The 27,880-nt window shown below is 35.4% G+C and overlaps 1 long non-coding RNA gene across 1 annotated transcript in view; it reads left to right on the forward strand.

Annotated features, from left to right (window-relative positions):
• LOC135847106 (uncharacterized) overlaps window positions 1-27,880 on the forward strand; it is a 135,900-nt gene that overhangs the window by 93,942 nt on the left and 14,078 nt on the right. The window contains exon 3 of the long non-coding RNA XR_010559085.1: window positions 16,883-16,934. This is a non-coding gene — a long non-coding RNA (uncharacterized LOC135847106). The remainder of the gene's footprint in view (window positions 1-16,882; window positions 16,935-27,880) is intronic.

The following is a 27,880-nucleotide window of genomic DNA, read 5'->3' on the forward strand; positions in this document are numbered from 1 at the left end:
CATAAAAATCATTCGAATAATTTAAAAAATTCCAAAATTAAGTATGAATGAAAATTGTTCATGAGATCAAAAAAAATTCTAAAATGAGACAACTCAAAATATTAATAAAATTGCTGAAAAACTTATTACGTCGTATTTCTGAATGCCTTCAGATTTTTTGTTTTATGGTCAAAAAATTGCACGGCTACTGGATTTCCTTGTGCCATGAAATCATAAAATCAATTTGAAAAGTTGAAGCTTTGATTACGTGAGTTTTCGATGATTACAACCCCTAGAGTTGCTTCCTTAATTAGATCGGTAGCTCGTCAATATTACAACATGAATTTTGAAAAATCGTTCTTCGGTGCTTGGAAAATGATCAGGGGGTGGTGGATATTTTTGAGATGAATTTCCTTGTTAGTCGGGGGGCCCGTACAAGGATCACTTGCACCCCCTGCCGATTCTCTGAGACAACTTTTTTCTTAAACGGAGAGTCCTAAGGAACATTTTTAACCCTTGTCCTCAAAAAAAAAAATGGCCCTACTTACAAAATGGCGGCCATTTCGATTGACAGGTCAGCCGAAATCGCAGATTTTGCGTTCCAACATAGGGCTAGCCTAAAATTTTTTAAACCGTACAAAGGTAGATCGAAAGGTCAGGCACAAATCCATCACCTGTCAAAATTTCAAGTGCTAAAGTGCCTTCTTCGATTTTTGGTGAATTATCAAAAATCAAATTTTGGTCAAAATGTGAGAAAAAAATCGAAATTTTACCAAATTGACCGAGAAAGCTGAAATTTGGGATATGCCCGGTTTTCGTCCTGCCAAATTGATTGGAAACGGTTTCAAACCGTTTTGAGATGTTCTGGAGCCTCCAGCAGATTTTTGAAACTCGAAATTCTCACAAAATTTCATCAAATGGAGTTGGAAAGCCGAAATTAATTCTGCAAACTAATTCCAATACGCTATGAAGTCGACTGCAGGTGAATTTCAAGTCGTTTTGGAGCCTCCAGCAATTGTTTGAAAATTACTGGAGCCTCCAGTAGATTTCTGAAACTCGAAATTCCCACAAAATTTCATCAAGTGGAGTTGAAAAGCCAAAATTAATTCTGCTAACTGATTTCAATACGCCATGAAGTCGACTACTGGTAAATTTCAAGTCGTTTTGGAACCTCCAGCAATTATTTGAAAATTACAAGCCTCCAGTAGATTTTTGAAACTCGAAATTCCCACAAAATTTCATCAAATGGGGTTAGCAAGCCGGAAGTTACTCTTCAAATTGATTTCAATACAATAATATGAAGTCGATTACATGGTGGTTTCAAGTGGTTTTGAAACTTCCAGCTACTTTTCGAAATTTCAATTCTCCTAAAAACGCCTTAAAACCTTTCCAATAGTCGCTGGAGGCTACAAAATTACTTGAACCCACCTGAAATCGTCTTCAGAGGGTGTTAAAATTCTAGTGCATAGTTGATTTCAGCTTTCCATCTCCATTTTGAGGAAATTTTGGGGAAATTTCAAGTTTCAAAAATTTACTGAAGGCTCCAGTGATTTTCAAACAATTGCTGGAGGCTCCAAAACGACTTGAAGTTCACCTGCAGTCGACTTCATAGCGTATTGAAATTAGTTTGCAGAATTAATTTCAGCTTGCCAACTCCATTTGATGAAATCTTGCGAGAATTACAAGTTTCAAAAATCTGCTGGAGGCTCCAGAATTGTTCAAAACGGTTTAAAACAGTTTCCAATCGATTTGGCATGTCGAAAATAGGGCATATATCCCAAATTTCAACTTTTCAGGTCAATTTGGTATAATTTCGATTTTTTCTCACATTTTGACCAAAATTTGATTTTTGAAAATTCACCAAAAATCGAAAAAGGCACTTTAGCACTTGAAATTTTGACAGGTGATGAATTTTTTCCTGCTCTTTCGATCTACCTCTGTAAGGTTTAAAAATTTTTGTGCTAGTCCTATGTTGGAACGCAAAATCAGCGATTTCGACTGACCTGTCAATCAAAATGGCCGCCATTTTGTAAGTAGGGCCATTTTTTTTTTAGGACAAGGGCTAGAAATGTACCTTAGGACTCTCCGTTTAAGAAAAAAGTTGTCCCGGAGGATCGGCAGGGGGTGCAAGTGATCCTTATGCGGGCCTCCCGACTATGTGCCAAAAATCAGAAAGTCGATTTGAGTAGCTGGAATTTTGATCATGTGATTGCAAAAATTGCAACCCCTTCAAGTTGCCCCTCTTTGATCGATAACTCTTTAATTACAACTTGAATTTGAAAAAAATCGTTCTTCGAAGTCTTCGAAGTAAGGGAAATGAGCAGAAAGGTTAAACTTTATGTGAAATTTCCCATCTATCGTATTGACAATTTACCCAAGAGCTCGTAATACGTATTCATCAGCACAATAAAGACAGACAACAGTCGTTCACCGCTCAACAACCGAGCTACTACATTACGCAGGTAACTGTATCTTTCACACAGATATCTTAATGTGTTAATGAAGGTCTGCATCGTATCCTCGTAATACATATACACGAAGCATTTCATCGATGACTTGATTTTACTACAATCCCTCTAATTAAAAAATAAATTCGGAAAGGCACATCCGATTTTAGTGCCGGTACCGGTCATAATAAATCATTCAAAGGCCTTCCTTTTCATATATACGTAGCTACAATAAACACAAATCCATCTACTAGTCGCCAATGCGGCATTTGTTTGACGACAGTATCGTCTTCACATCAATATTGTACTGGTACATCCGTAATACACTCTCGCTCACAAATGGAAATTAATTCAGTCACACGTATATTTTTAGAGGTGCAAAAGACGCGGTACCTTAAAAACACAGACAAACAGAGGGGGTGAAGACATCATCAGCGGATCGGCGGCGATCGACAAAGCTTTATTTAATAATAATCTGGCGCTATTTCCGCTTCGCGTGGTGCTAGACAAAAAAGCATACCTACCTACCCTTCGATATATCGATGGTATTTTTTCGAAACGCTCTCATAATTAAAAGGTTCTACCAAGTTCCCAATTCCCAAAAATACCGGAAGGCTGATTGGTCCATCCTGTACTCGAATGATTTATTTAGCCCCGAGTGGTATTATCAAGTACCGTTATGCGTGTATCGTACCGTACCCCGCTACACTTCTCTCATCACCATATACGTGTAAGTATATGTATAGCATTTACCTATAATGCTATAGTATAAAGCGTACCTGTCTGCAACTGACGCATCTTCCTATCCAATATTCCCTCTTCCGTGTATCCGCGATCGTCGTATACATATACTCTCAGGAGAAAAAAAAAATGCATCTACCAAAACCAAACATAGTATAACAAAATAAGCAAACATATAAACATACGCCAACAACACCACCCTCCTTTACGGAAAAAAGAACAGCAGAAGGAAAAAAAACTCATTATGTACGAATAATACTCTCTCTCTTGTCTGTTCTTCTAGTGTATGATGTATACATTTCAAAGTACACGAAATTTTACCATTGTTGAGCCCTCACTCACCCTCTTTGCCTCTGTCTCTATGCATAGAGAAACAGTTGGCGAATACGCTCACTCTCTGCAACCATATATCTAGCTATAAGGAAAAAGGAAACCATCAGCGTCATGAATGTATCCACCAACCTCGTATATAGGTATAGGTACTCCAGCAAGAGAATTTTATTATCGAAGAATCGCGAAGCAATTAAAGATGTACGAAGGCGTGGTAATGGTCAGCAGCCTAACGCGAGTTTATTCCTTCGAATCAAATTGAAATTTCTGATACACGTCTCTGTTTCTGCTGCCGCCCACCTCGCCGCGCCGCGCCGCCGCTTCGCAGATGATAATGATGATGATGATGATTAGTAAGAAATACCAAAGCACCTAATTCGTGTTAACCGCGCGCGTTTCACCCACTTGGCTATAATAGGTATAGATATAGTACCAAAATAGGTAGTGAACCTGTGATGTGTTTTATTAAAAGGCGCCAAGGCACTTGCGCCCTTGAGGAGTTGAAACCTCGGAAGGTTTATTTATTAGTATACCGAGAGGTATGAAAATTTACAACTCGAGAAAAAAAAACCAATTAATAATTTTTAAAAACGAAAGCCGCCCTGTTAGTTAACTTAATTATGGATTAGACACGTACTAGGTATGGCATTTTTGTACGTATGGGATGTAAGTACGGAAATCTGTCTGTATAGGTACACATATTCGGATATGTTTTACTTTCGTAAAATTTCAAAAATTCAATACATATTTTCTAATCGTAGTAAGTATACGTTATCTTGAAGAAAAATTCAATACATATTTTCTAATCGTAGTAAGTATACGTTATCTTGAAGAAAAAAATAGAAAAAAAGTTAATAATATCAACAAGTGAGTAATTTGCGAAAGTACTGTCAACTATTCTAATTTCGAACAATTTATTGACGGTTTTCAGATCAGAAATTGCTTCAAAGTAACCATTTCAATGGAATGTGCGTCATATTTTCATAAAATATCATAAGGAGAACCATTTTTTTAGTATCAAGTGGTAAATTTTTGAGTGATTTTGTTTTCATGTATTTACTTATAGTCGGGGAGCCCGCTTAAGGATCTATTCCACCCCCACCCCCACCCCTCGGTCGATCCTCCGGGACAACTTTTTTCTCAAAGGGGGAGGTCTAAGGAACATTTCTAGCCCTTGTACTAAAAAAAAAGTTACACAAAACCGTGCAAGGGTAGATCGAAAGATCAGGCAAAAATTTATCACCTGTCAAAATTTCAAGTGCTGAAGTGCGTTTTTCGATTTTTCGTGAATTTTTGAAAATCAAATTTAGGCCAAAAATGAGGGGAAAAATCAAAATTTTACCAAATTGACCAAGAAAGCTAAAATTTGGAATTTACCCTATTTTCGACATGCCAAATTTGAGCAGTTCTGGAGCCTCCAGCAGATCTTTGGAACTCGAAATTCTCACAAAATTTCATCAAATGGAGTTGGATAGCTGAAATTTATTCTGCAAACTAATTTCAATACGCTACGAAGTCGACTGCTGGTGGATTTCAAGTCGTCTTGGAGCCTCCAGCGACTTTGTGAAAGGTCATTTATGGCGTTTTTTGGAAAATTGAAATTTCTAAAAAGTAGCTGGAATCTTCAAAACCATTTGAAACCACCATGCAGTCGACTTCATTTCAAAAATCTACTAGAGGCTCCAGTAATTTTCAAAAAGTCGCTGGAGACTCCAAAATGACTTGAACCCACCTGAAGTCATCTTCAGAGGGTGTTGAAATTGTAGTGTAGAGTAAATATCAGCTTTCCATCGCCATTTGATGAAATTTTGTGAAAATTTAAAGTTTCAGAAATCTGCTGGAGGCTCCAGTAATTTTCAAAAAGTCACAGGAGGCTCCAAAACGACTTGAATTCCCCCTGCAGTTGACTTCGTCGCGTATTGAAATCAGTTTGCAGAGTAAATTTCGGCTATCCAACTCCATTTGATGAAATCTGGTGGGAATGTCGAGTTCCAAAAATCTTCTGGAGGCTCCAGAACTGCACAAAACGGTTTGAAACAGTTTCCAATTGATTTGACATGTCGAAAATAAGGTGTATCCCAAATTTCAGCTTTCTTGGTCAATTTGGTAACATTTTGATTTTTTCCCCTCATTTTTGGCTTGATTTTCAAAAATTCACCAAAAATCGAAAAACGCACTTTAGCACTTGAAATTTTGACAGGTGATAAATGTTTGCCTGATCTTTCGATCTACCCTTGTACGGTTTGAAAAATTTTGTGCAAATCTTATGTTGGAACACAAAATCTGCGATTTCGGCTGACCTATCAATTAAAATGGCCGCCATTTTGTAAGTAGGGTCACTTTTTTTTGAGGACAAGGGCTAGAAATGTTCCTTAGGACTCCCCCTTTAAGAAAAAAGTTTTCCCGGAGGATCGACGGTGGGTGCAACAGATCCTTAAGCGGGCTCCCCGACTATTATTTTTTATCAGAAAAATTGAAAAAAACTGTCAACGTCCAAAATTACCTTTTGGTGTTGTTTCTTGCCTAAAATTGCTGAAAATCGTGGCTTGTCTCCAAAAAATTCCAGAAGTCTCACTTTTTTCAAAAATTTTCCAAAAGTCTCGCTTTACTGCCAAAATTGCCAAAAAAAAACTATGCCTTTTTCCTAAAATTGCCAACGTCTGGGCTTTGCCAACATTTTCCAAAAAAGGCACGCTTTTTACCAAAAAGTTGCAAAAAGGCTCACTTTTTTCAACAAAAATTACAAAAAATACTCACCTTTTCGCTAGTATTGCTTGTTGGCAATATTTACAAAGTTTGTCACTTTTCGCCTTTTCTAAAAAATTTTGCTTTTCCATTTTAAAATGCCAAAACTTCAGAAAAGTGTCTTTTTTTTGCTAAAAATTGATGAATTTTTTTATTGGCATTTTATTATCAAAATATTGTGAAATCTTGAGATGAACATTTGAAAAAAGCATAATTTTTTTCCACTATTTGAAATGTTTATTGTTCTGTGTTTTTTTGTTACCTTTTCAATCGAAATGTTTTTGTTTTTTTTTGTTAATTTTTTTCTACATTGAAATGGTTTTTTTGTTGTTCTTTTTTGTATTCAAATTTTTTGATCTTGTTTTGTAACTTGTTTGGTTAGGTACATACTTTGTGGTTATTTTTTAAAAGTTCTTGTTTTTGAAAAAATTTAGTACGAACCCTGCATCCGCCATACAAATTTATGACGAGAAAAAAATTCAAAAAACATTTAGAAAAACGCCATTATTGGTTTTTGAGCAATTTATCGATAGGTAGGTAGGGAACTTATTTTAACAACTTTTGTAGGTAGTTTATTGCCTCATTTCAAATAATTATACTTTATTAATCTCATGTGTACTTACTTACATACAATTTTCGTGGATATCTTATGAATTTTTTATTTAATTAATTTTCGTGTAAATCGCAAAACACTGATTTTTTTGCTCAAATAGCGAAAAATCCTACTTTTTAGTGAACTAAAAAATGATCAATTTTTTGTCGAAATTGCCAAATAAAAGGCGTGTTTTTTTCAATCAAAATTGCCAGAAAGTCTATGGTTTTTTTTTGCTGAAATCACTCCCCACACAATTTTACTAACAACCAATGTTGTTGGAATACCAAAGTTCAATTTTGGCCTCTCCAGAGCGATATGAAATTTGTGAGGAAAACTGAAAAATCGCTGGAGGCTCCAAAATGGCCTTAATACCAGTTGTTGATGTGTGGGCGCTGAATTGAAGGAATTCCTCCCATTGATTCATTTTACTCGCAAAAAATCAAGTACATATATTTCATGAGAAATTGAAAATTGCTTTTGCAACAGATTTTTGCATTTTTCAAATTTTCAAAAATTCTCCCAAAATCCAAAAATTAACTTCAGTAGCAGCTTAAATTTTTGCTGCAGTGATTTCAGCCTTTCAGGACATGCGCTTTCGATCTACTTAGTTTGATTTCATTCAAATCGGAGAATACGAGTCAAAAGGTTCCCTCATTAGTTTTCTGACTGAACCTTGATAAAAGATGGCACATTGTGCTAATTTTTTTTCAAATATTCCAAAGATAATCAATTTTTGTAAATTCTTCATGTTTTTCAAACAAAAAAAAATACAACCATCTCGCACTTCATGATTTTTTAATATTTTTGATAAATTTATTTCCCATCAGCATTACAAAAAAAAAAAAAATCAATTTCATCCATTTGCAAAAATGCATCCACCCACCAATTGCATTTTAATCGACTACACCATCTGAATAGACGAAAACTAAGCCCCCAAAAAAAGCACACACACATCCAGTTCACATACTCCATCTCAAAGGTGAACAAATTAGCAGGAAGGTATAGCATATATTTACATACGTGCTATTTACGCATATGGTTATTCGCGGTTACATGGATCTGAATGGATTTGATTTTTTTACCAAGGGGAAAAACCATCGACCCATACCTATGTATTCGTACACCATACGCATAACAAGTATACCTACATATTTTCGTACACAACCGCGTACTTACACTCAACTAGGTGAGGGTGGGAATTGAATATTGAACGGTATCGACGGGGTATTTCATATGTACCATTTCGTATGTACGATTTTTTTTTTCATCAATATTTACCGAATATGGAAGAAGAGATCGTCGTACACAAGGATATAGTAGAAGCTAAATAATAATCATCAGACACTCATCGAGCCCCTTCAGATGTTTTCTCATGCGAATGTTAATACGATTTAGATTTTTAGATGAACCCTCGCAGGTGATTGCTATAGCTAGTCGTATATATAAGCCGAGTATAGCCTAATTTTGTACCCATGTAAAAAAAAAATAATAACGACGAAGAAAAGGAACAAAAAAATTCCCACCCTTAGTGTATACCGTATAGGTTATTCCGTGTTCCGCGATCAAATTATTATATTATTAATACTCTCGATAATATAATGATAAGTCATAATAATGAATTTATATGAGTGTTGCTTGTTGCAGTTGCATGTTGCACCTTCGCTAAACGCAGCCTCTTCTTTATCAATTTTTACCAAAACGCTAAAAGTAAATTAAACAGCTGCCGAAGCGTCAATTACAAAAACATTTGGCAAGATTGATAGTTTTTTTTTTCCTTCTTTTCTTAATGAAACGAATGACGAGAAGGAAAGTGGTTTCACCGATTTAATTCATGTTGCTAGAGTGATTCAGTAAAAGTGTAATTTACGCAGTGACACGTCTCTTCGAAGAGAGAGAAACCGAAGAGGGCTGAATAACCTTGCCCGAAAAAATCTTTCACTTTTAAAAAAGTATTCGATAGAAGTAGGCCTGTTTATTCGGTACTTCGTGATAAATGATTTTTTGAAAAAATCGTAGGCCTAGGCTCACTCGTGGTGGAAATATTCTCGCCTAGTTGGTATGTACGAAGTAAGTGCTTCGCAAATTTTTCATCAATGTTTTGGCTCATTGAGGGAAATAAATGAAGAGGATTATGGTGAAAACTGAGTTCATTTTTATACCTATGTACACAGCAGCCCTAGAAAACCTGAAAACCGACATGTCACGTGAACAATTTTATCTTAGGTCCTTCTCTCCAATTTTGGTTATTTCTCTTCGATTTACCACCATCTGGACCCTCTAACCCTTCAATCCACCACTGCCAAGTTTTAATAAAATTGGAAATTTGGGAAAATTGAGTCGGCTAATTTGTAGCTTCTACCCCCCTCCCCCCCCCCCCCAGATCGAAAGAACATGTTCTGAAATCACTATAACACTATAACCAAAATTTCAGCTGTTGGAACTGAAGTTGATTTTTATATTTTGGGCGAATTTTTGAAAATTTGAAAAATTCAAAAACCTGTTTTAAATGCGATTTATAAACTTTTTTATGAAATACATACATACCAACATACTTGAATTTTTGTGAGCAAAATGAATCAATGGGAGGAATTCCTTCAATTCAACTCTCATACATCATCGACTGGTATTTTTAAGCCATTCTGGAGCCTCCAGCGATTTTTCAATTTTCTTCAGAAATTCAACATTACTCTAAAAGGGCCAAAAATGAACTTTGGTTCTTGGACAAATTGTGACTTGACCAAAGTAGTTTTTTTGGGGGGGGGGAGATTTTAGCAAAAAAAAAACTATAGACTTTTGTGGAAATTTTGATTTGAAAAATTGTGCAATTTTTGGCAATTTCGACCAAAACTGGGATTTTTTTAAAGTTTACTAAAAAGTAGGATTTTTCGCATTTTGGTAAAAAAAATCAATTCTATAATACGTCTAATTTTTTGAAAATTCCATTACAAAAATGATAGAATCGATAGTTATCTCTCAGGCTGCATGAAAAAAGTTGTTTTCAACACAAAATCGAACTCTGAAGTTCCCAGAACTTGACGCCATCTTTTTCGTGGAAATTTTATTTGAAATGTTGAAAATTTGATTTAAAAAGCTTCAAATTTGAGAAAAAAGTGGCAAATTTTTGAAAATGGTCAAGTATTTACAACAGTCGAAAAATTCGAATTCGAATAATCGAAGTACAAATTTCTCGCAGAACACACCTTGGCTCAGGTTCAGCCATCCATTTTTCTTCATCGTGGCCGAAATAAAATAAGTTCATAATTCGTCGATCGATCATTCCAACATTTACGCGGTGGTCGAAGTGTTTACCAACACTTTTGGCTATGTGGAAAAATGCAGGGTAGTATCTTTTCATTCGATGGTAATTACGAAGGCTGGCACGAGCACGCGGCTCGTGATTAACGACATTTTAAAAGTAACTGATCGCGATATGTGTGCATTAAGCAAGCGCCTGGACAGGCAAAGGCAATAGCAACTACAGCGACTAGCGCCTTTGCCTGTCTGTACGCAGCTGGCGCAAGGTGCGTGAGCAATTTTCAACAATTCGTACACATGCGACATTTATCGCTCTATTGAATTTTTCTTCCAAGATGCAAACAATTAATGAACACAGTGGTCATCGTCGCGGCGATTTGCGGTCAGCGGGCAGCCGCGTGTGTTCGACCTGGCATTTGTTGACCAACTACCTTGGAGACCGCAACAATACCACAGGGGCAGATTCGCTCAGCGGGAGGTTCCTTAAAAAAGGACGCGTATTTGTTGCTTTTGCTCGCGCCTTCGCGACTTGGTCGATTGACCGCGCTTGTCTTAATTTGTATCGTGCCTCGAGAACGCCTGCCAGTGCCAGCTACCGTCCAACTCCTCGCACCTGGAAAATTTTCCAGCTGTTGCGTCGCGTCGTCGTGGTCGTCGTCTTCGGACTGTGTTGTGGCCTGTAGAAGGTTTTGTCGATTGATGGTGTTGACCAATTGATGGACATTGAGGTATGTCGCGAAAAAAAGGTCGGCGGAATTTCGATCAAATTCGGAAGAAACCTTTATTTTGAGTTGAGAGTTTCTTGGAAAAAATTTCAGCTTTGGAGGTGAACCTGAAGGGGAGATATGGGCTCTCAAAGAGGGAGCACTTTCAAAAAAATCGTGGTTTTTTCGCTTCTGTCGCTATACCCAACCTGTTTTGGGAAATGTAAATGGAAGTATTTGAGATTCTGCGTCGATCTATGCTATTGTCATAAAAAGTCAAGACCACTTTTAGGGTACTACTGAGCGGTTGAAAATTTGCAAATCGCTTACATTTTTGGATGAATTTCGTATTTTGGAATTTCTTTTCATCGCAAATTTTCTCCTTAATTACAGCAAAATATTGAAAATAAACGTTCCTAAAACTGGACAAATATTTGGGACGCAATGGGTGCCAATTTTTGGTCCTCGATGCCAACTTTTTAAAAAATCGAGAAAATTTCATGTTTTTGGCCATTTTTTTATTTTTTGAAATTGTCAACAATTATCAAAAAATTTCCACCTGTGCGTTCCAAATTATTTCAAAAATAATGATCTTTCAATATTTTGCTGTAATTAATGAGAAAAATTTGCGAAGAAAAAACTTTCAAAAACACGAGTTTTATCCAAAAATCCAAACCAGGTTGGGTAGCGACAGGAATGAAAAAACAACGATTTTTTTGGAAAAAGTCTCCTCTTTAATAGCCCAGATTCCCTCTTCAGAAGTACCTCCGGGGCTAAAATTTTTTGTGACCAACTTTCAACTCAAAATTAAGGTCTCTGCTGAATGTGGTCAAAATCCGTTGCTTTTTTAGGGGTGGGGGGAAAGCGATCCATTCTCAATGGGCATGCGGTATTATTTCTATAAAAGAATTTGGTCTTTTAAAAGCGACATTTTCAATGTAGGATGTGAGCTTCGATTTGAACAAAACTTCGAGTGAAAGTGAAGAAAGGAACATTTTCGGACAATCCCCAAATACCTTTTCTCGAATGGAAAAGCTCCTTTCCATTTTCCCGAATCTACTTTCGTCGACTCCATTTACCCTTACCCAAATACACAACAGCGAACAAAAGTTCAGTTTTTAGTACAATTTGCAAAAGAAAATCTCATTTTTTCAATCAAACTTTCGAAGAAAAATCTGTTTGTTGTCTGAATTATCAAAATGTGTGTTTCTTCTAATTAAAATTGCCAAACTTTTTTTTTGGTTCAAAATTTTTGAAAAGTTTTGCTTCTTTAGTCGCAAAAAATTTACATTTTTTAAAAATCAAAATTATCAAAAAATACTTTTTTTGTCAAAATTGTCAAAAAAAAGGCATGGTTTGATACCAAAAGTTTTTTTTTTTGGTTCAAAACTTCCAAAAAGTTTTGCTTTTTTGGTCGCAAGGAATTTTTTTTTCAAAATTGCGAAAAAAAACCTTTTTTTTATGTACTTATTTAAATTACCAGTAAGTGTAGTTTTTTAGCCAAAATTTCAAAAAATCTGTTTTTTTTTCAAGTTATAAGCCCAAGTCTTGTTTCTTGTTGCCAAATAAATTTCAAAAAAAAAATCAACTCTTTAAAAATTGCAAAGAAAACTCATTTCTAGTCAAAATTATCTACGATCTTGTTTCGTTACTAAAATTGGAAGTAGGCGAGTCTTACATATTTTGAGGATTGATTTCTTAGGGGATTTTTTACGGGGGGAGGGGGGAGGATGTTACACTGAGAGAAATAACTTTAGTAAAAATTACTGAAAAATGTAGTAAAGGAGACCCCTGGTCATTTTTTGTAGTATTTACTACATTTCATAGTACGTACTACTAAGAAATGTAGTAAATACATTTTTTAGTAGAATGTACTATAAAATGTAGTAAATTTTACAAAAAGGGTGACCAGAGGGCCACTTCACTAAATTTTACAGTAATTTGTACTAGACAGTTCTCTCAGTGTAGGTAATTTGGGAAATTGGATTCGAGATTTTCATGGAATGATTGTCGGGATTTGAAGAATATTTAGAGAATTTTCGTTAATTTTGCATTTTTGTATCCGAAAATCTTGTTTGTGCACCTCTTCTTATTGGAAAATTTTTGACTGCCGGCAGTGTTGACAATATAAAGTTTACATTGACTAAGTAACTAGTATGTGAGCATTTTTTTTTTTTATATATATATTTCTCACGTTCTATTGAGCATTGAAATTTTAAAATGACCAAATTTTAATTCAGTCTCCCATCTCACAGTACGACGTTATTTATTCTTTTCTGGCGAAGGCTTTTTCAAAACGTTTTCGAATTTCATCGCGATTGAAATCATTTTTTTATACCTACCAGAATTTCAAAACAAAAAAGTTCCCTTTTTAATCAGAATTTTTTTTCAAATTTTAAAGAATCCCAACCTACTTACTCATTTTTGTATACCTACCAGAATTTCAAAGAAAAGAAATTTTTTTTTAAATCTGAAAATATTTTCTATTTTGCAAAAAAAAACAAGTTCCATGCTGTTTAGTATAATTACGTCAATTTTGAAAGTAAAATTTGAAGTGGAAATCATCTCGTTTGACGAAAAGTTGGGTTCAGGTTTAGGCTATACTAATTTTTTCCACCTCCGTTTTCGTCGTTGATTCTCTGAAATCCATCCATCATCCTGCAAGTTATTCTGAAAAAAAAACCCTCGTATGCTCTCTGGTTAGGACATCCGTTGTAAAATACGTCTATACTTACAATGCAGATGGTAACACGAAAGAACATATTTTCGCGCAAGGTTTGAAGAAAAGCTCCCATCGAGAGAGCATAGCATACTGTATGCATAGCGCAAAAGCTAATTGCCGAAATCGAGTCGGCCATTACATTAGGTACAAAAATATTATAAAATGTAATCTCAGCGGTGATCTTATACACGATGAATTTTCGAACACGGAAAAAAAAGGGTTAAATGATACCTTTTGGCTTGATTAATGTGCAAATTGTTACCCCGAGCGTCTAGACATGCACAAAAACGTGGGTGATAATCAGATAAAAGATTAAACATCGGCAGAAACATGACAGACGAAACAGGTAGAAAGAAAAAAAAATTCATCTACAAAAGATCTATACGAGTACGTATATAAGGAAGAATACATATACTAAGATGAAGAAGAAGAAATCCGTATAATGATTCGAAAAGAATGAAAAAAAAAAGAAGAAGAAACCGAGGGAGGCAAAAGTATATTCACCCTCTCCAATATCGAACGATTATTATCTATTCGCACGAACAAAAATATAGTAATATTATACCAACCTTCTTCTTTTCTTTCCTTCTTTTTTTTTTAATCGAAAAATGAAGAGATGATTTTATAAAGGGAGGTTGAAAAAAAAGCTAACTTCGGATCTGACATAGAGATTACTCGTATTAGTATTAGTATTTGAATTGATGAGCTTCATTTTTTTTTTTTTTTTTAGATTAATGGAAAATTTGTGGTTTATTTTGGTCAAAGTGTTGACTTGCAGGTTGCATAGCTTGATCAAATTTTCCTCTTTGCATAGATAGGCAAAGTAGAGATTTCAGTAAAGTGATTGGATTTTGAGATGATTTCGTTTAAATTATAAAATACCTAATTGTGGCATCTTTCAATTTGACTATTGATTATGAAAATTGCTGATGAGACTAAGAAATTCATCGAATACTCATTTCAAAAAACTATTCGAGTTGATGGGATCCAAATATCTACTCGAATGACCGACACAACCCTCCTCGAAGACGAATTTTTTGCACCACCAAGTATAATAGCTTTTGCCCTGAGAACAAAACTGCAGACTTCCGCGTTCCCTTTCTCACTTTGAAAAAAAAAGTGATGGGAATTCGGTTCTCTCTTTCCATCTTCTATACCATTCTCGATCCTATATCTATCTACCAACAGTTCGTGGAGTAAAGATCATCGGTGGTAAATTATCGCAGATGGTGTTTTTTGTATTATCATCGTTATTACTATTATTTTATTTTTTATTATTTATTTTTGAACGAGGAGTCGAGCGGTACGATCTTGGAAGAAATACTTACGTAATACGTAAATGGCGCATTTTTTACAAAAGTACATATTGTAGACCTTTTCGATGAGATCAGAGTTTAATAAATTTTTGTAAATCGATGTAAATGTAAAATACACGAAGATGATGCGATTAAGATAAGAGTTGGTGAAATGTGGATAATAAATGAACGAAAATTAAATTGGATAAATGGAATCCGGAAAACGTAAATAAAATAAGGACCCCCCCCCTCTTCCTATCGCCTCGTCACCATGAAATATCTGGTCGAATTCAGATTCAGACCTTCGCCCTTCCAAAAAAATGAAATAAGTTGGATGTAGGTCCGAATCGAATGAATGATATTAACAAATTTCAAAGTTTGAATTTTTTTTTCACTTTATTCATGAATTTTATATGAGGTACCTACTTTGCTTAAAAACATTTTAAGTAAGTACGTCTGTATTTTTTTTTTCTCGAATAGAACATTGAACATTTTAAAGACATTTTTGCAAAAATATCGACACTTATGTCGCAAAAAATTGCGATGTATTTTTTCTCAATGCTTACCGCAGGCCAGATAATTTACATTTTTAATAAATTATTCGGCGATATTTTTTATCGTTTCAATTATCAATTTGTTGGATCACTGTAAGAAGCATTGATTTTTGAATTTTTTCTCAAAGTCGATCAATTTTTTTTTCAAAGATATTTATGATAATTGATTTTTTTAGTGGACGGGCGATTGGCCTCAGGTCCTTGATATGACCAGTCAGCATATGGATAGAAGTGGCTTTTCACTTTTAATTGAAACGTGGAATAGGATACGGTACGACTATAAATAAAAGAGGCTCGAATGGATTTTATGGGGTACTATTCTCTCTCGATGTTCTTTCCAGGCTGCAAAGTTTACTGGTAGAATTGATCCAATCCAATATACGAGTACTATTGCTTCATTCGTTTCAAACTAACTGATGTGTAATTGAGTTTTCAGAGAAAGAGAAATGTAAATTTTTTGAAAAAAATAAATAAGTGACTCTTGCAAGTTTTTGGCCATAATTGCTCATATTTGTGTAATCTTCAACCGAATTATCGGTTACACCAATGTTGCAATCATAGATGAAAAGGCGATGAAAGGCGTGAAGCAATTCAAGTGGGGAAATATCACTACATTAACAGTAAAAGTGAAGTAAAAGTGTATAAAAGTATTAACCCACGAACGAAGGAAAGGATAGTGCAAGTTGGCGGCATGCGGCACCGCGGCAGATGGCTTAACTGATAAATACAAGCGAACACTGAGTGAGCACAAGAGTACCACGATTATAGGTGGATGCATATACAAAGTAGCAATAATAGCCTATATGTCGTCGCGTCCTGTCTTTGTGAATGAATAAAAACCTTTTTCTTTTTCGGACAAACAAAGTTATTATTCGCTATTTACCTGTACACGAACGAAAGTAAAGCTGAAGAGCAGACGAAATACAGCACGAATTTGTATAAATGCTTTCTTAAAAGATTTTTCAAAACCTTTTAACACGTTCTCGTTACGCGTTAGGTGGTATTGGCTTTTGAATTGATCATTTGCGTTCGCATTATGAGCTGGATGACTGATTCGGTAAATGGGTAAAGGCTGAAGGCTGAAGGCATCGCTGAATGATGGGTGAGGCATCGTATCCGTCAGTTTTTTTTTTTCAGTTCTTTGAGAAAGGGATTTGTTTGTAGCTGCAGAGCCGGATTAAGTTTTTAAAATAGTTTTCGAGTGAGGTGGTAATATTTGTAATATTCTGACGCTGTTTTAGAAATGAAGAAAGTAGTATGAGAGATTGTAATGATGGAGTAATTTTGGAGGCTTTGGTAGGTGGTCTAGATTTATGTACCCAGTTAGGTTGTTTCATCTGTAAAATGCCCCAAATCATTAATGAAAGTTGGCTGGGTGTGTTTGTTTCAAGTCTTGCAGTTTCAATATAAGGTATTTTATAAAAGTACATACCTAATTATATTTCTTTGTTTCTTGATGCTTGATGTTTCCGAAACCAGAAGTACCTAATCAAGTTCGAAATTTTCTGATTTCAGAATCCATTCGGTGAATTGAAGTTACAGTCTCAAAGTTTGGAAACTAAAAAAGGTAAGTTGTGATATTCCGTTCCAATTTTTGATTATTCAGCAAAAATAATATCATGTTTTAGCAATGTCATCAGAACGGATCACAGAACACAAAAAATACAATACTTCACTTTTCTAACGAAAAGTTGGTAAAAGATATTTTCCAGCATGTTCAGAAGAATCCTAGTTACTTACCACGTGTTTAAAACAAGCCATCGATTACTTGCTGATTGCAAGAAAGTTTTTGCATTTGCTTTTTGCTTATTGGTTGCTTTAATGTTTTTTGTTTGTATGATTTTTTAAAAAATTCTTCAAGCAACTCTTGATGGCATGATTTTACATTGATAAAAGTTATATTATTTTTTTGCTGTCATGACAGGTTCATTTGTGCACCTTGTAGGAGGATATCTGATTTTTATAAAATTGAATTAAAAAAAAAATTGAGACTGAGAATTGCAATTGGTCAAGTACATATTTGGTTTCAATTAATACGAATTGCTGATTGGCTTCATTAAAATATTACATCTTGTCGATAGGTTATCTGCAGGGATGGATGTTGAGTATTTTGAAAAATGGAAGTCTTCAAAAAACTCAAGAGTTTAAGTCTTCTTGAAAATGAGTCTGAAAGAGTGAGTGAGTTTGAGTCTTTTTCTTTTAAAGAAAGAGTTTGAAACAGTTCAATAATGGTTAGCCTACAAATTTACAAAAATGTAAAATGACCTAAAAAAGTACAAAAAACTGTTGAAAATGTATAAAATTTACAAAATTTGTACAAGATTTTGAAAGTATTTTTAAAATGAAAAAAAAATTTGAAAGAAAAACTGCGTTTAAAAAATTTTTGCACATAGATTTTTTTTACCTTTTTTAAAAAAAAATTCTTAATTAGGTACTCAATTTGTTTGTCTAAAAAGTAAGCGAGGGTGAGTAACAAAGTACATAATATAGCTAACTTGAAAAAAATATTGTACAAAAAAGTATGAAAAAGGTGCAAAATTTTGTTTTTGGGATTGTTGAGACTTTAAAAAAATCTCCGAAAATCGTCAAAAAAGGATGAAATTTCTATAAAAGTTGTCAAAGGTCATTATGTCATTAATTTCCATACAGTTTGCCAAAAAAAATGCAAATCAATTGTATCCAAAATGAAATGAATTAAATTAGTTATGGTTAAAGAAATTGAATAAATAATTTTGGTTAAAAAATTCTAAATCAATAATTTTGGTATAGGTTATGGTATGGTTACAGTTTTTGGCTCATTTTATAAGTGATTAAAATCCATTTTGGTTGAAAATCATGGTCAAGTTACGTCCCTTGGGGGGTATGCTGGTTCGCCATTTTCTTGCGAAAGTGAATTTTCTGTAAGTCGAAGACAACGACATTTACAGAAATTTTACAAGAGTCCTTTTTTGAAGAGAATGAAAAGATCCGACCAATGATGCAAAAATCTTGAAATTTCATGCAGGGACGAAAAGCTAGCCAAAAGCTTAAAACCGAAAGCCGAGCAGATTTTTGCACTTAGCCAAAAGCTAAAAGTTTGGAAGTTTCATTTTTTTCCAAGCCAAAAGCTAGCCAAAAGTTTTACTTCTTTTTGGTTTTTTCAAAGGCTTTTTTGCAGAATTACTTAGGTAAATTCTTTAAATTCAAAAAAAAAAAAAATGAAACAAAATGAAAAAAAAATTATTCAATTTCATTTTAGTGTGATTTCATGAAATGAAAAAAAAAAAAAAATTCTAGCAATGAATGTTCTCCACTACCACTAATTATGAAATTAATGTACATGATCTAATTTTCAATTACCTACCTTTTTTTGTAAATTGATGGCGTATCAGCTAAAAGTTTAAGGTCAAAAGCTTAAAGCCAAAAGTTTAAAACTAAAAGCTTAATGAAATATAGCTGAAAGCTGTTAAATTGAAAATATGAGGGAAAGTCTTTGGAAGCCGAAAGTTTGGTTAAAGCAAGCCATAAAAATCGAGATAGCCAAAAGCTAATGCCAAAAGTTTTAATTTTGAAATTTCAAGTTGAAAGCCAAAAGCTGAAGTTTCATTTTAAGGCTTTTCATCCCTGATTTCATGTAGTAAAACACAAAAAATCTAAAAAAAAAAAATCAGAAAACAAATTTCAACTTTTTTTATTTTTTTAAAATTTTGAGTTCTACTGCATGAAATTTCAAGATTTTTGCCCAGTTGGTCATATTTTTTCATTCTCCACAAAAAAAGGACTCTTGTAAAATTTCTGTAAATGTCGTAGTTTTCAATTTGGAGAAAATTTGCTTTCACAAGAAAATGGCGGACCAGCATACCCCCTGTTAAAGTGCCTTGATAACCTTGTACCAGAGAATCAATTCCTTTGGATATTGATATTATTCCTTGAGTATTTGATACAGAGATTTTAATAATATCAATACGCAATTGGTAAGTTCACTTATCAACACTTTTTCAGCAGTATTGACATCAGTAGTCTGATGAGGGAGATCTCCAGAGCAGATAACCTTTTCAAAAACTCTTGGATGTAAGTCGGTTGATCAAAAAATAAAGGTTCAATTCTCTTATTGTCTTAGAAGATATTGTGTGTTGCATAATAAAGAGTTTTGAGTTATATTGAGTGATGAATGCTTTTGCTTTACAGTAGTTCTGCTGCAACTCTTTATAAAATTGGATGTGCAGCACGCAGATGAACTGGGATTTGATTGTGTCAGAAATGTTCAAGTTTCCAGCAGAATCTCCAATATGATGAATGGGCTGCATTCAAAATGGGCTGAGATCAGTTGGAGTAATAAGGACTAGCTTAGGTTGGCATGATGTGTAAAGATTTCATTGGAAGTTGGAACAATCACTATCTAGTGATGTGGACAGTTTGATTGGACATGAAATGAGTTTGTTGTGAATGATGAAATTGATGATGAAGTTGATAATGATATTGTTGTTGATGATAATGGTGATAAAATTTTGGTCCAGAACTAGTTACCATGGATATAAGTTAAACTAAAGTTGATGATTTCAGTTTTGTGCAATGTTCTGCAAAATACCAAACAAATCTGAGAGCTTTGTACTTAGGTTCTGAAATGTGTTGAAATAAGTAAAACTGTGAGGTCCCTTGCCCAATGCTGGTGCAAATTCTGGATCATGTGTAAGAATTTGCTTGTGCTAGAGTCTTGAAGTTGAATTTTGAATCCCAAGAAAGCTTTAGACCGTTGACTACAGTTTCTGAAACAGCTTCAGTACCTTGCTCCAATTGAGTCCAATCATTGAAGTTGGTAAAGTTCTGCAAAAGGAGTAGCCCAAAGCTCATCAGTCATCACTTCATGGTTCTGAAATTTGGATTTCAATTTCAAAGCATGATATTGTGTTCAAGTGGGAATTTAGTATCATCAGGACCTTATGCTCTATGAGATCACGACTCCCAATTTCTGGACATGGGCAACTCCCTCACCTACATTGGAAATCGATAGATACCATGATTAATCATCGCTTGATCAATATGACACAGGTTCCTTTGAATTCATCGCCCCAGTTTAGCATCATTTGGTAATTTCCATAACGTGCACTCTAGTGACCAATACACTACAAAGATAGGTCTAGGTAGTCATATTAACTTATGTATTATGGTTTACACGATAGTGATGACCATAACACTGGCGTTGCCGCTGCTGTTGCCGTTGCAAAACTTATCTCACGAGGGCAAATGCGTACATTATACCTATTACGTGCAAGATGCAGGTGGATTGTAGTATGAGGAGAGTGTGCAGAATAATATTATGTAGAGAAATGAAAAGATGAAGAAAGGAAAAAAAAAAGAGAAAAAGACAATGAGCCGCGCTCTGCTCTGCATCGTGGTTTGCTGCGTGCCGACGCCCGCCCCTCGCCGCGCCGCTCGCTGCGTCCACTTGACCAATAATGCACGACGATGGTCAAATGACGTCACCGGAAGAAAATCTCAGCACGATCGTCGTGACGTCATTGCCGATGCCGTGTCCCAGTGGCTATGGTAGATTGTACTATGGTGTATTGGTGTACCTTTATAGACAGTCGGTGGAGAGTGTGTTTGTGTGATGGTACTGCTCGTATATGATCGTACTTCTTGTACGGTGCGTTGCTCGCTGTGGCGTTGCTCACACGACATGGGGTCGACGTCCCAACGTCACTGTGACCTAGTATTCAGGTTATTACTCCTCAGCTCGCGGTCTGCTGGCTACACTGGGTCGCTCGCATCACAATCCTCTTCGTCTTCTTGTTGTTCGTCTTACCGGTGCTCCTCTTCCTCTTCCTCCTGTCACCCACCGGATTGCCGATGCTCGATGCCGCTTCTTGCTTTTATAAATTCTCTCCGTTCAAAGTTCTCTTCCGCATTTTCTTCGACCACTTCCACGTCTCGTTTTGTTGATATTTTTTTCTTCTTTTTATTTCGTTTCATTGTCGTATTTTTTCTTCTTCTTTCGCGCGGCGTTATTTTTCTTTTCTTTTTTTTTTTTGTAGCATATCGCGCGTGATTTTTTTCGCCTTTAATTTTTGCATTATGATGACCGTTTCGTCGTAGTACATCGAGGAATAATGGATGTAATTCGCGAATCGATTTCGCTGAGAAGGAATTCGATAGGATTCGGGTATTGTTGTAAAGGGAGCTGATTACATACGAGGTGCGTTGAAAAAGATCTCACACGTGAATACCTGTTGCATTCTGGAATAGACACCTATCTCGTTGATGGAATTTTGGGATGTTTGTTGTTGGAAAATACAGGTTTTTACAGTCTGCTTGAACTATTCGGGAGAGGGGTGGAATAAAAGAGCTCTAATTTGAATAATAATTATGTTTGGTTTGAAGATTATTGATTTTGGAGAGATGAGAGATTGGAATGAAAAATGGTCATTTTATGTAGGGACTGGAGCATGTTCCACTGAAAGGGGACTTTTGAGCACTTTCATCTATTCACGACTCCAAAAATTTTCAGTTTTTGAATATTTGGGAGAGAGCTTTAATATCAGCAGAAGACGGTGCAAGATGAAGCCTTTGTTGAATTATAAGAAAGAAATGCGGGGAAGATTACATAAGGTGTTTTGGTGAGTTTAATTAACAAAGGGGGTTTTCCATTTCCCATTTACCTATATTGTAAATGAAATCAGGCTAACATCTTTTGTGTTAATTCTTCGAACGTTTTTTTCAAGACGGAAATTCCAGTAACTGTAATAATTGTTATCTGTAGGTAGAAGCACGATATAGTTTAGGATAAATTTCATTGGTTAGAAAGAGACAACACGTGGTCAACCTTTTGGGATTACCCAAGCAAGATAATGCTCCATACAATGTTAGGAGAAGCACTGGTTTCATTCATTTCGTTGTGTTATGTAGTTCGTTTAACTTGACCTCATCTAACAGTAAGAGATGATGTAACATCAGTTTGGTCTTGTGAGGTAAACACGACTATAAAAAACAATCGAGGGAATTTTTCGTGCTATGAAAATTAAATTAAAAAATCAAAATGATAAATGGACGGATTTATATTTATTTTTCAAGAATGGTGAATCTAAAAATTCATTTTGGTGCGAAATCAGTATCACTTAAAAATCCTAATCTTGGATTTAACAAAAAAAAAAAAAAAAAAAAAACAAGATTTGTTGAGAGATTTTATTTCGATTTATGCCACCTCCCTCCAGCTCAAAAACATCCATGCTGATAATTTTGTTATTGCATAAAATTTCCAACTGAATCGACTTTTTTCAAATTTTTGGCATTCGAATGACAAAAAATTCCCTGTAATTATTGGCTTTTTACAAACATAGTAGAAAAGGAATAATGTCCTTTGCCTTAATCGCCAGTCAGCCCTCGAGTAGGTATCCCTGATGAAAACATTGATGTGGATGACTCATTCATTCTTTGAGTATATACTATACCTATCTCAAGTGAAATCAACGTGGGATATTTTTCTACACCTATAAAACTCCACCGAAGTATATGTAGGTAAGCCTACTGTATTCAAAAAAGCACTCAAATCTTTCAAAAATTTCTCTCGAATCGTGGTCCAAGACGTCTGCCATAGCAGTTGATTTTCTTTTCCGGTGAAAGAAGAATGAGGTGTAAATTTCGGGCTAATATCATTAAGAAAGCGCGATGCGGTGGCATCGTTTTCGACGAAAAATTCCTATTCGCTTAGCTGCCCATGTCGTGTCTACAAGTTTTCGAATGTTGAAGGCGATTACCGAGAAATAAGTATAATGTATCTGTGTGCGAATGTGATCTGCGAATATACAAGTATAACAAGTATAGACAACGTATACTATAGTATAGTATACCTACCTATACATATGTATAGTACCTAGGTATTTATTTGTAACAATCGCTGGTTGTCATTTTAAAAATGACGTCTTTTGTCGGTACGCGTTAAACGCCTCGTTAATACGACCATCATGTGTCAAAATTCGTCAAGTGGCCACTCGGCAAAAATATTCGTTTAATCAAGCATAATAAAAGGATTACCAATGTACGACGGATATACGTGCCTAAATGCGCCTTATGGTTTTAGCGGAGGACGATAGATCGTTGTGCGTTGGACACTGGACAGTGGACAGTACTTTGAAAGTGGCCTTTGTCAGAATTGACCAACTGCGGGATAAAAAGGCCGAAAGGGTTTAAAGTACAATAATTAGGAGTGTTTTTATAGAGTTGTTGAAGGTTTGTATGTGCCGTTGTTGATTTGCTTGTAATTTGTACCGGTGTTCTGGTCTTGAAAGCGATATTGAAAATATTCATTTTTGAAAGAGAGAAAGTGAACAGTTCCAAAAATTACAAAAATAATGTATAATACGAGTATGTATCTCGAAAATTCTTTTTTAATATAATGTGAACTTTTTTATGAAAAAATGGAAGAATGTGAAATTTTGAGAAGTGTAATTGATTTTAATCGAATTGAGAATCTCATACAATAATGTTTTTTAGCCTTGTAATTCATCCTGCGTGAGCATGATGTCTATGCACGATCAGAGCCGTCGAGAAGGGAGGCAAACGGGGCAGTTTGCCCCGGGCCCGAGCTTTTCAAAGGGTCTGGCAAAATGAGGGCCCATGATGAAAGAAAAACAGTATTTTTTACTTCTCAAAACACAAATTTTAAAAAGCTTCATCTTTTCTTTTTCAACATCAAAATGGAAATTTTTTAAAAAAAACAACGGGTTTTGAAGCCAAAAAATTAACTCCTCACAAAAAGAATCGTTTTTATGCCTTTCAGAATATAAATTTTCAAGAGCTTTCGCCCTCACTTGTGTTGTACTGTCCTCTTTTTCAAAATCAACTTCCTTCAAAAAAACATCATTTAAATTCTACTGTTTTAAAAGACAAAAAAAAGAGATCCTCGCATTTAAAAAAACTCGTTTTTAGGCATCTCAAAGAAAAAATTTTCAGAATCTCTCGCCCTCGCTTTGCTCTGGCGAATTTGTTTCTCATTTTAATATAATATGTAAACAAATTTCACTTTTGAGACCTCCAAAAATAAAAATAAAAATTTTCATAAGACATCAATTGGCAAAATAGATATTTTTCTCCCGCATCAGCGGCTAAATTTTCAGTCAACACTCCCTTTCCCCCTTCCCACAAAAAACTTCCATATAGCTTCTGCTTCTGCTTTAGAAATGGGGCCCAAAATGATATTTGCCCCGGGCCCGCATCGGCTCTCGACGGCCCTGTGTACGGTGGATTTATCCTGCTATATTATGTAGAATTTATGCACCATTGGGAAAAAAGTGAGATGAACATGTTGCCTATCTGTGAAATGTAGGAGTGAACAACTATCTATTTGAAAAAACATTTTATTTTGATTTATTTTTGGCTGCGGAAAGGGAAATGGATGGTATGTACTTCGGTTGATAAGGTGTCCGAGAGTTTTTCCAAAAATTGGATATTTAATTTGCACAACTAAAATTCTTATGAAATCGGAGAGTGAGGTTTGGCGAATGCTCAAGGAGCTTAAAAAATTCATTTCGGGGTCGCACAGTGGTTCAAATTGCAAAATAGGGACCAAAATTTAAAAAATCCTCAGAATAGAAAAGTCTCGAATGTTGATGATGAATAATTATGTAGGTGTTTTCTACAGTTCTCTTTCTGTGATTTCAAACACTTTTCCATCATTTTTCTTGTATACAGAAATGATTGAATTAAGATACCTCAAAATAATGAGAAAAAAACAGTCAATTTCAAAACGCTGGAAAACATGCATGCCAATTTTGATTTTTTTTTAAACTTCATGGGTTTATATAAAAATATGGATATTTTCGGTATAAAAATCGTTGATTCAATTTTTTCAAAAATTTTTGGATTCTAATGGGCTCTCGTCACAAAAAAACTTAATTTTTTGGAATTTTTGGAGTACAAGTTCTTATTAAAAAAAACCACATTTAAGAGCATTTGAAAATGTCACATTCTTGGGATAATATGGCGTGAACGGAAAAATTTCCACAAAAAATTTTCTGCCCCAACTTGCCCCTTTTGAAAAAATTGCTTTGCAATAGTTGCATAACTGCCAATTTTTTTTTGTATTTTCAACGTGAAAATTGGTATTAAAATGAAGAATGCCTGAGAATAGGATAATGTCACGTGTCCTTGGTACCTTGCCTTGAAAATGAAAATATTAAAAAAAAAGAAATGCCGCAGCTTTTCTCCTCTGATAAAATTTTTAATTTCATAAATTGCTTTTAAGGGCTAAAGATCCAACTATGCAGAAAATCCAATTCAGCATTCTAAAAAATCCATACATTGATACCCAATTACCCATGTTGTATTTTTCGAAATTTCATGTTTTACACCCACCTCCATTTGAGGGCTAATTTCGAAGTTGAGGGGATTGCGAATGCTAAAATTGACTTCAGCGACCCAAAAATCCCCAATTTCGATATTCATGTCAAGTACGTTTTTCAAAATACTCGTATCATGTTTTGGATCCCCCGGCCCCTCCCTTTGAGGGTTGATATCGAGGTTAAGAGGAATACGGACGAATGCTAAAATCGACTTTAGCGACGTGAAAATCCCCTATTTCAGTACTCATGTTGAGTTTTTCGAAATTTCATGTTTTAAACCCCCTCCTCCTTTTAAGGGTTCATTTTGAGGTTAAGGGGGAAATGAATACTAAAATCGACTTCAGCGACCCGAAACCCCCGTATTTCGATACCCATGTCTAGTTTTTTGAAATTGCATGTTTTGAACCCCCCTCCCCTCCTCCTCTTTAGGGATCATTTCGAGATTAAGAGGAATACAATTGTTTTTTTTGTTTTTTTTGATAAAAACTCCTATTTCAATTCTATGTTGAATTTTTCGAAATTTCGTGTTGTAAACCACCTCCCCCTCTTAATGACTCATTTTGAGATTAAGGAGAGAATCAATCTTAAAAAATTCGATTTTTGACCGCTAGGTACTTCATTTCAGACCACTGTGGGTCGTGGCGCATCACAACAAATTCACAATTCCACGGTTTATACTCTTACCCTGAAAATTGCAGTTTGTCACTGGACTACTCATACTGAATATAGCGATCCACAAAGTCAATTTCTTGCATTTTTAAGCCACTGTGCAGGCTTTAGCCAAAATTTGAAAACAAATTTTACACAATTTCTATTTTGCTTGATTAACTGAAATTCCAATGAACTGCCTTTTTTATATGCAGATCCTTGATTATATATGTATTACAGAAGTAATATATAATCAAGGATGCAGATATAACAAAGTCTGCAGCCGGGTACTTGAACGACTTCTCAATGTTTACAATTCTATACTTTTTGAAGACATGACTAAAGTTATCCCATTTTCTCAATCCTTCAATTCCTCCAACTGTACATTTCTGCAGCAGACTAATGTGCTCGATATGCCACTGAGCTGCACCATCTCAGACTGATACCTATCTTATTACATCACTGACCGGTACAAGGCAAAATGAATCTTGAGCATATGACATGGTCTGAAATGAAGGGCCAGATAGTGCATGAGGTAGTTCAATTTCCTCAGTTTGACCAGCAGACGAATATTATGCACGCTCTTTCCATATTAACTTGAAGGATAGGTAGGTAGGTAGGTAAGTGTACCTATACTCGAAGTCAAGACAAGACAGAGTAGAGAGGATGTACCTAACCCAAAGTAACGAAAGAACAAAAAAATCTCATGCACGAGAAAAATAATACCAAAAAGGAAGAACAGAATAAGGAACGAAGGAAGAAAGCGAGGAAACGAGACGGAGGGGGGAAGGGGAGTAATCTGTGGTATTATGGTTGATAAGTTGGAACAACATCATTTAGTAGCCTTGTTAGCTGTTATGTTAATGCGTTCGGGAGGTTCAACAAGATTCGGATGGCCACGATCGAACTGGAAGGCCTGTTTGTAGTAAGTTGAGGTCAGCGAACTCTTGGCCTGGAGTACGACCCTCCCGATGACCGAACGGCGAACGTCGCCGTTTTATCGTACATCGTACCTATTACCACGCTACGTTCAGCGTATACTGTATGACCGTCTGCAAAATGCACGATGCTGCACAGCGGCCTGTAATATGGATAAATTCGCGCTATATACCATACACCATACCGTATCTCTTCATTATCATTACGTATATTACGTATACGTAAGTTGAACTTAAACCAATAGCCATACAATAGAGAAATACGTATCTGTACGTTACGTAAAGCCAAACCATACTCACTGATTGGCCGCCAATACGCCAATGGGCTGGCGATAGAATTGCTATACGTACGAAGGCAGTTTCGACGATGACCTCATGAACTCGGTTGCTTGATAACAGAGTACGATACGCAGATACGCGTGTTGGTAACCTATGAGCACTTCTGGTTGATAACTCATCAACATCGGCTGCGGAAATTACCAGATATCTAGAAGGCGCCTATGCCTATGGTAACTGCCCCAGAAGGTGTAGTTAATATACCCTCGTTCAAGTCCAATCATCGGTTCATCGCCATGAGTCGACGTGCCGACAGCTGAGAATACCTATACTAG

The sequence above is a fragment of the Planococcus citri genome, chromosome 5 (genome assembly GCF_950023065.1).
Source record: "Planococcus citri chromosome 5, ihPlaCitr1.1, whole genome shotgun sequence".
Taxonomy (NCBI): domain Eukaryota; kingdom Metazoa; phylum Arthropoda; class Insecta; order Hemiptera; family Pseudococcidae; genus Planococcus; species Planococcus citri.